Raw genomic sequence first — 10253 nt, forward strand, 5'->3', positions numbered from 1 at the left:
TATGTACATTATTTAATGTGTTTTGTTTTTGTCATTTAGTTTTCCTTGATTTATGTTGAAAGGTGGACATTTCTTTCAATGAGGGGGACACATGTACCCTTATACATGTACATGTAATCGAATATTTGTTGACAAGAGATTTGAGGGCGACATTTGTGTTGTGAAGGGAACCTGGGGATGGTGAAGAAATAAAACAGGAAATACTTTCCTTCTAAATGAGTACCAGTTTATTTCCCTATCTATTTCAGTGAACTATTTAGATGTGTAATGTCTTTTTTCTTCCTATTTCTATTGCCTCCTGTCATTACACCTACTCTCCTCTGAACTTTGTAATACTCTACTAGAGATGTCCGATAATATCGGCCTGCCGATAAATGTGTTAAAATATATCGGAAATTATCAGTATCGTTTTTTTTATTATCGGTATCGTTTTTGTTTTTATTAATTAAATCAACATAAAAAACAAGATACACTTACAATTAGTGCACCAACCCAAAAAACCTTCCTCCCCCATTTACACTCATTCACACAAAAGGGTTGTTTCTGTTATTAATATTCTGGTTCCTACATTATATATCAATATATATCAATACAGTCTGCAAAGGATACAGTCCGTAAGCACACATGATTGTGCGTGCTGCTTGTCCACTAATAGTACTAACCTTTAACAGTTAATTTTACTCATTTTCATTCATTACTAGTTTCTATGTAACTGATTTTATATTGTTTTACTTTCTTTTTTTATTCAAGAAAATGTTTTAAATTTTTTCTTATTTTATTAAAACATTTTTAAAGTACCTTATCTTCACCATACCTGGTTGTCCAAATTAGGCATAATGTGTTAATTCCAAGACTGTATATATCGGTTGATATCGGTATCGATAATTAAAGAGTTGGACAATATCGGCAAAAAGCCATTATCGGACATCCCTACTCTCTACCTTTTGTTTCTTTATTCTATTTATCCTGCCACATTTTATTGTGTTCTATCTTAATTATGTTCTTCAATTCTTCTTTACTGTGCTTAATCTCCATGTTTACTTCTGTTTTAGTGGTTGCTTGTTTTGCGTATCTGCTAATTCGTTGCCCACAACGCCTACATGAGAAATGTTACACCTCCCGCTTTATATATTCTGTAGATCGCCTGAAGTTACCAAATGGTAAACTACCGGCCGGTGTCCCACCTTCCATTAATTTCAAAAATCCTTAAAAAAAAAAAAAAAAAAAAAAAAAAAAAATAAAAAAAATTGTTGCACAGCAGCTAAATGAACACTTAGTGTCTAACAATCTCTGTAAACCCTTTCAATTTGGTTTCAGGGCGAATCAGGGCGAATCACTCTCCAGAGACAGCCCTCGCAAAAATGACTAATGATCTACTGCTAACGATGGTTTTTGATGAGTCATCTATGTTGCTGCTTCTTGATCTTAGCGCTGCTTTCAATACCGTCGATCATAATATTTTACTAGAGCATATCAAAACACGTATTGGTATGTCAGCCTCGTCGTGGTTTAAATCTTATCTTACTGACCGGATGCAGTGCGTCTCCCATAACAATGTGACCTCGGACTATGTTAAGGTAACGTGTGGAGTTCCCTAGGGTTCGGTTCTTGGCCCTGCAGTCTTCTGCATCTACATGCTGCCGCTAGTTGACAACATTCGCAAATACGGTGTTAGCTTTCACGGTTATGCTGATGACACCCAACTCTACATGCCCCTAAAGCTGACCAACACAGACTGTAGTCAGCTGGAGGCGCGTCTTAAAGAAATTGAACAATGGAAGCCTGCTAACTTTTTACATCTCAATGCTAAGAAAACTGAAATGCTGATTTGATTGACCTATTTAATAAAACCATATTAACATTTGACAATTAAACTATTACACAAGGAGACTCGGTAAAGAATTTGGGTATTATCTTCGACCCAACTCTTGAGTCATTACTAAAACGTCCTTTCATCTCCGTAATATCGCTAAAACTCGTTCCATTTTATCCACTAGCGACGCCGAGATCATTATTCATGCCTTCGTTACGTCTCGATTACTGTAACATATTTTCGGGCCTCCCTATGTCTAGCATTAAATGATCAGTTGGTACAAAATGCAGCTGCTAGACACATCTGCGCCCCCCAAGGTTTCGTATTGTATCCCATTGGGTTGAGTTTTACCATGCCCTGATGTGGGATCTGAGCAGAGGATGTCGTGGCTTGCGCAGCCCTTTGAGACACTCGTGATTTAGGGATATATAAGTAAACTTTGATTGATTGATACTGAATAAAGTAATGAATGAATGGAGAACATTGTGTGAGAGTTGGTTAGTGTTGCGGTGCATGGTGTAAGAATGATTAATTAGTAACATATGTATTAATGAATTAATAAATGGAAAACATTGTGTAAGTTGTGTAGTGTTGTTGCGGTTCATGGTGTAAGAATGATGACAAATAAGACTTGAATGAATGAACGAACGAATATAACATTGTATGACGGGACAGCGGTAGAAGAAGACGGCAGAGAGGCGATGACGTTAGCTCTCAGCGTGTTTATTGACAGCTCAGTATGTGAGTGCAGTGTGTGATTAGCTTAAAGAGATGTAGTGTGACTATGTGTAAGTATTATTTGAGCGTGGTCACCAGAGGGCGTTGAGTGTGCGTGTTGAGATCGAGGCGGAAGTCCAAAAGGGGAAAACACAGGCTCGGACATCAGAGGGCAGGTGGATGGTCGAGGACAGGAGCGAGGCGTCGTGGTCAGGCGTGAGGTCGAAGTCCAGGAAGAAAAGTGGGAATCCAAAGGGGGTCCAGGTAGACGGGAAGCTGGAGGACGACACGAGAGACGGCGAACACAACGGGAATATAACACAGGGAGAGAAGGCTGAAGACGTGTTGGCTTACTGTTCTGGGCACGAGAAGCTACGTTCTGGCACCGGATCTTAAGACACGCTGGTCGCTCATCACGGGCAGGTGTGTTGATTGCAGATCTCTTGCGGAAGCACGCCCGCAGGAGACCAAGAGGACCAACTGTCAGTGGAGATAGGAAATCCCCAAGACCCCAATGGTCCTAATCTTCTGAAGACTTGTTTTGAGGATACACACTAAATACCTATTCTTGAGGATAAAGAACCACCTACTGAAATCAGTCATAGCTTTGTGAAGGACATACTGGACACACATGAGTCAAAACACACAACCCAGCAACCAAAACTATAAATCAGAGCAACTTGTTGAAGGTTTGGAGGCCAAGGTAGAAGATGAGATGTCTGAAGATGCGCAAACTCATCCAGCTGATGGATCAGGTTTTCTGGGATAAGACCAAAAGATAACAGACAATTGAGTTATGTGAAAGAGGAGCTTGTAGTTGACCAAGACTATGAGGACACAAATCAAATATATGTCGACCTTGTAATTGACCAAACCCCACATACATGTTGACCTTGTAGTTGACCAAAACTGACACAAAATACATATGTTGACCAAAACCATGAGGACACAAAATACATACATATTGACCTTTTAGTTGACCAAAACCATGAGGACAATACATAATGTTGACCAAAACCATGAGGACACAAAATACATACTGACCTTGTAGTTGACCAAAACCATGAGGACACAAAATACATACTGACCTTGTAGTTGACCAAAACCATGAGGACACAAAATACATAGACCTTTTAGTTGACCAAAACCATGAGGACAAAATACATATTGACCTTTTAGTTGACCAAAACCATGAGGACACAATACATAATGTTGAAAAAAACCATGAGGACACAAAATACATACATATTGACCTTGTAGTTGACCAAAACCATGACAAATTAAATACATGTTGACCTTGAAGTTGACCTGACCCCAAATAAAAACCATGAGGACACAAACTAAATACATATTGACCTTGAAGTTCACCTGACCCCAAATAAAACGACGAGGACAAAATACATATTGACCTTGTAGTTGACCAAAACTGACACAAAATACATATATGTTGACCAAAACCATGAGGACACAAAATACATACATGCTGACCTTTTAGTTGACCAAAACCATGACATAATACATACATGCTGACCTTTTACACTGAAAAAAGTGACTTTTTGGTGCTGTAAACTCTATTAGAGTAACTGTCATAATTTATACCTAATATTTTTAACATTCAGTAAGAACTAGAGTTTTTTAAGTAAAATTAAACATTTTATTAACGTAATACATGAATTATGGGGGAAGAGTAAGTTTTACTTATGTTTCCTCATACTATTTAAATGTTTAATAGTTGTACGTACATAAACCTAAAAATATTACATAAACTTTACTCTGAAAATCTAGTGTTTTGAAACGCATGCACGACGACGCATGCGCACAGCACAACACCGGCCGTTAGGATCTCTTCACAGAGCACTGCAAGGTGTAGCGCCAGAAAGTCATTCCACAGGTAAGTTATTACGTTCTGTTTTAAATTTGTGATAATATACGTCTGCATGTAGTTTGACGCAAGATATGTAACTGCTCATAAGTTAAGTTAAGTAAGTAAGTAAGTTCAGTAAAAAAATTAGCATAACGCTACATTGGTCCGTGCTGGCCTGTAGTGGGAGGGCTGCAGTTTTTCCTGATAAAAACTAAAGTTAACTAAATAAAGTTAGGATATTAAAAAACCACCAACCTAACGGTATAACTTTTATCAACTGACGTCAACATAGTAGAACATGGTATTGTTCTCTGTAAAACTTTTGGCGGCGACACTGAAGTATAACGTTAACGTTAGTGAATTAATGTTAATTAATGTGCTTTGGGAATGAGGGGGCGATACTGCTGAATGTTTGGGAGAAATGCCCAAGAATAGGTTTTTAAAACACACATTTACTGACAGAAGCGCCAGAGGTCTTTGAGAGCATCAGCTTGCGATTACAAAGAGACTTCGCTGGCAGTTTTCTTTCCTTTCTTTTTTTTTGACAAGAAGCTAGCTATCGGTGTGAAGCCCACAGCAACATGTTTTTGTAATTCAATGAAAGAATGGATTGTTCATTACAACTTCTACTCGCAAATAAATCTGTCATGTGTTAATTGTTTTATTTAGCTAGACAAAACAAAATGTTCATTAATGTTTATGATGTAGTTTATTTCTTATTGAAATATTTTTCCATCAACAGGAAGCAAATCAGAACAGAACATTATTCTCATAATTCAGGCAAGTAGAAAATAATGTATGCATTATATTGCTTTGTTATTTTCCCTTATTCATCCATCATAATGTAATATTAAAATTGTGGCTGAATATTTTAGACCATTGTTTTAATACCACAAATTGTGTCTCTTCATTTTCAGGGTGCCCTTTGGAGGAGCCAGTGGACTTTGTGCAAGGGAGGTGCCGTGGGGATCAAGATGAGGCCGCTCCTGGACAGACTGAGTCAGGTGTGCTTGTTTTGCTTGTTCATACAGTATGTTTTACAGGGAGCTGGACCTACTTTTTTTCTCACTCACAGACACATACAGTATACACATACAGGACAAGCCTCACACTTGGTAGATTCCATGCCCTTGCACGCTCTGGGTCCATGCACTTAAAACACGAGCAAATATATGCACTTGTGTTTTCACTTGACAGTTGATTGTGTATGTATAATGGTTATGTTCATGTTCTTAATCTGTTCACAGAAACAGAGCATTGAGATGAGGCGTGAAACCATTATCCGCAGCCTTATACTGTACCTTGGCGAGAAGGAAGAGGAACTTTTTGAAGACTGCTTGGTATAGCATTATTTTAATCATTTAAAAATATTGTTTAATGACAGGTTAATTTAATGTTAAAGTTAAGAGGAAAGCAGACAAAGGAACATATATTCTTGTGTTCATTCTTCCCTGATAATGAAGTCACTTTGAATGATTCATGCTGTTCTATTATTTGTTTCTCAATAACATTCTTCTTTTTTGTTGTAAATTGTATGCAGGAGGACAGCCGGAGTGATGTCAGTAACCACATCCTCAAAATACTCGTCGTCCACGGTGCTGATGAGGATACAGTTGATGTCTCCATCCTTGTGGAAGGCCATGAGATTTTGCCAGGGTGCAACAGTACTGCGAAAGCTTGCTCACTGCTCATGGGACTGATTTATGCCCTGAACTTGGCATACCCTCCCACTTTGCGCTACACTTTTGAAGTCTTCCAAAAACTCATGCTGGAGCTGGATGGATACAAACTGTCCCCAAAAGTAAACACCTTGAAGTTGAAGTTGCTTTCCTAAATGCATGTCATGACTTTGTCATCCTAGAGGAGGAAATTGACATCATTTATGGACCCTTGTTGAGGACGTAGCATCATGCATGGACTCTTGTGAAGAAATGCCAAGAATTAGCACCGAGTTCCAGTTCATCTTGGTTTACTAGTGGGTTGCCTGTCATAAATGTTTTTCATTTTTTGTCAAATAAGGTATCTGTTAATGACAGTAAAGATTGTATTCTTCAACAAGAATGGTTAGACACCTTAAGCTGTTTATTTTTAGTTGATTTTATTTCATTAATGTTTTAATTGCATACTTAAAAGTGCACTAGTCAGAGGACTGGTTTAAATGTTGAAATTGCACTTTTTCAGTGTAGTTTGTAAGATTTTAATTGCATATTTGAGAAGTGACTGTTACCAGATCTATGTTGGATTTGGTGTATAATGTGTAATACTGTGTATTTGTTGTTTACCAGTCATACCAACCTTTGGATATTTTCTTTAAAAAATATACTATTACTACTATTTACTTTGAATACCTTTTGCTGGAGATACATCTTTAATTTACTGTTAGTACAAATTCTAATGCAGTACAATATAATGCACTTTTACTATTAACGCAGTACTTGCACAGTACATTCTGTTTTTCCCCCCATTTAAATAGGGGTATACATAATCCATACACCACTGCTCAAAGTTTAAGAGGCGGTTTCTGTCCTGACCCTCTCCCAGAAGTTGTTGAGTATTATATTTCTGCAATGAATGTAGAAACTCTGTTTCAGAGGGTTGTAAGATTGAACTAAAAAGAAACTGTTTAATTGCATTGTAATTTAGTTGTGTGATATGTGATACATATATATTAAATGCATAGAGTATTGGTTAAATTTATTTGGTAACATTTATCAAAAGAAAACTGGCAATGATTACCTAATTTTAGTGAGTAATGTAAAGTAATGCAACCAAGTAAATTAAAATGTCAAGCACAAGAAAATAATTAAAATCTACTGAATTACTTCAGATATATAAAATTTACTTAAAATTTTGAGTAAAATAATGTTCCTGCCGATGAAAAACAAGTAGACTTTACTTAATTTGTTTAAATAAATATAACTTAAAACTTGGATGTAATTAAGTAACTGTTACTTAATATCTTCACAACTGTTATGTTATATGGTAAGTAGAATTTACTTGATACTGGCAAGTGAGTGTTACTTGATATTGCAGCATTAAATTTTACTTAAATCATTTGCGTGCAAATACTTACAATAATTTTTTTAAGTAAATCTTATGAGTTATTTTTTTCAGTGTAGTTGACCAAAACCATGAGGACACAAATTAGATATACATGTTGACCAAAACCATGAGGACACAAAATACATACTGACCTTGTAGTTGACCAAAACCATGAGGACACAAAATACATACTGAGCTTTTAGTTGACCAAAACCATGAGGACACAATACATAATGTTGACCAAAACCATGAGGACACAATACATACTGACCTTTTAGTTGACCAAAACCATGAGGACACAAATTAGATATACTTGTTGACCAAAACCATGAGGACACAAAATACATAATGTTGACCTTGTAGTTGACCAAAACCATGACACAACATACATACTGACCTTGTAGTTGACCAAAACCATGACAAATTAAATACATGTTGACCTTGAACATGTATTTAACATGTTAAATACATACTTATATAAAACCATGAGGACACAAACTAAATACATATTGACCTTGTAGTTGACCTGACCCCAAATAAAACCACGAGGATAAAATACATATTGACCTTGTAGTTGACCAAAACCATGACAAATTAAATACATGACCTTGTAGTTGACCTGACCCTGAATAAAACCACAAGGACACAAATTAAATACAAATTGACCTTGTAGTTGACCTGACCCCAAATAAAACCACGATGACAACAAATTAAATTCGTATTGACCTTGTAGTTGACCTGACCCCAAATAAAACCACGAGGACAACAAATTAAATACATATTGACCTTGTAGTTGACCTGACCCCAAATAAAACCACGAGGACAACAAATTAAATACATATTAACCTTGTAGTTGACCTGACTCCAAATAAAACCACGAGGACACAAATTAAATACATATTGACCTTGTAGTTGACCTGACCCCAAATAAAACCATGAGGACACAAATTAAATACATATTGACCTTGTAGTTGACCTGACCCCAAATAAAACCATGACACGAATTAAATACATGTTGACCTTGTAGTTTACCTGACAAGACCCCAAATAAAACCCATCCATCCATTTTCTACCGCTTGCCCCCTATCTCAGCTGCATTTGGGCTGAAGGCGGTGTATACCCTGGACAAGTCGCCACCTCATCACAGGGCCAACACAGACAACATTCACACTCGCATTTAAATTTAAATAAGGTTGTATTAAAAATGCTTTGATTAGTTTCTTGTAATAAGAGTTAAGTAAAACTGCAGTTGCATTAAATATTTTCTGTCAAAATTAAGATACCTCGATTAACTGCTTTGACACAGTTTCCCAGACCATGTAGAGGGCCATTCGACATGTCACTATCTTACACCTGTGCTAAAGTGGGTTCATCTCAAATAATGTATTCATGATTGAACGTTATTTTGTAAAAATCCTTATAAATTTTTTATTTTTTTTTCCACTACGGCAAAACTCAACAGCCAGAAGCAGGACGGACTAACTTCCAATTAGGGCTGCAACAACTAAAATAGATTATAAAAATAGTTGGCGATTAATTTAGTCATCGATTCGTTGGACCTATGCTATGTGCAGAGGCAATTATTTATAAAACTTTATTTTTAAACTTAAACATGTACAAACAGCTGAGAAACAATCAAAATATGTGCCAGTATGCGTTTTTTTCCCAATAAAATACTGGAAAGGATAGACATTTAGTTTGTCTCTTTTATCCGATTATTAATCGATTAATTGAAGTAATAAGACAGATTAATCGATTATCAAATTAATAGTTGCAGCTAGGGATGTCCAATAATGGCTTTTTGCCGATACCTGATATTGTCCAATTCTTTAATTACCGATACCATTATCAACTGATATATGCAATCGTGGAATTAACACATTATGCCTAATTTGGACAACCAGGTATGGTGAAGATAAGGTACTTTTAAAAAATTAATAAAATAAATAAATTAAAAACATTTTCTTGAATAAAAAAAGAAAGTAAAACAATATAAAAACAGTTACATAGAAACTAGTAATTAATGAAAATGAGTAAAATTAACTGTTAAAGGTTAGTACTATTAGTGGACCAGCAGCACGCACAATCATGTGTGCTTACGGACTGTATTGATATATAATGTAAGAACCAGAATAACAGAAAAAAACAACCCTTGTGTGAATTAGTTTAAATGGGAGAGGAAGGTTTTTTGGGTTGGTGTATTAATTGTAAGTGTATCTTGTGTTTTTTATGTTGATTTAATATAAAAAAAAAACCCCAAAAAACGATACCGATAATTTCCGATATTACATTTTAAAGCATTTATCGGCCGATAATATCGGCAGGCCGGTATTGTCAGACATCTCTAAATAATACATTTGATTTAGTATAGCGCTTTTCAAAGCACTCAAAGACGCTTTACAGGAGAAAAAATGTAAGTACGAAACAGTTTAAAGTAATAATATAAAATACAGGAAATATAAAAGCAGTACATTGTAAAATACATACTACAGGACGATTACAAGACAGGACATTACAAGACACAGAACACTAATCACTGGTTAAAAGCAGATCTGAAGAGGTGTGTTTTGAGAATGCTTTTAAAAGGTGGGAAGGTCTGGGCAGTCTCAGATGGGTTTGGGGAGAGTGTTCCAGAGGGTGGGGGCAGCGATGGAGAAGGCTCTATCACCCCAGGTTCGGGGTTTGGTTCCGAGTGGTGGGGAGAGTAGCATAGGCTGCGTGAAGGGGTATGGCAGTGAAGCAGGTTGGTGGGGTAGAAGGGGATCTGGTTGTGGAGGGTTTTATGGATGAGGAGGAGGATTTTAAAGTGGATCCAGT

General features: G+C 36.4%; 1 long non-coding RNA gene across 1 annotated transcript in view; it reads right to left on the reverse strand.

Annotated features, from left to right (window-relative positions):
• Positions 1–2571: 2571 nt before the first annotated feature.
• LOC140678587 (uncharacterized) overlaps positions 2572–10253 on the reverse strand; it is an 8695-nt gene continuing 1013 nt past the window's right edge. The window contains exons 2-3 of the long non-coding RNA XR_012050321.1: positions 2885–3290; positions 2572–2806 (exon numbers count right to left, since the gene is read on the reverse strand). This is a non-coding gene — a long non-coding RNA (uncharacterized lncRNA). The remainder of the gene's footprint in view (positions 2807–2884; positions 3291–10253) is intronic.

Source organism: Nerophis lumbriciformis, linkage group LG03 (genome assembly GCF_033978685.3).
Source record: "Nerophis lumbriciformis linkage group LG03, RoL_Nlum_v2.1, whole genome shotgun sequence".
Lineage (NCBI taxonomy): Eukaryota > Metazoa > Chordata > Actinopteri > Syngnathiformes > Syngnathidae > Nerophis > Nerophis lumbriciformis.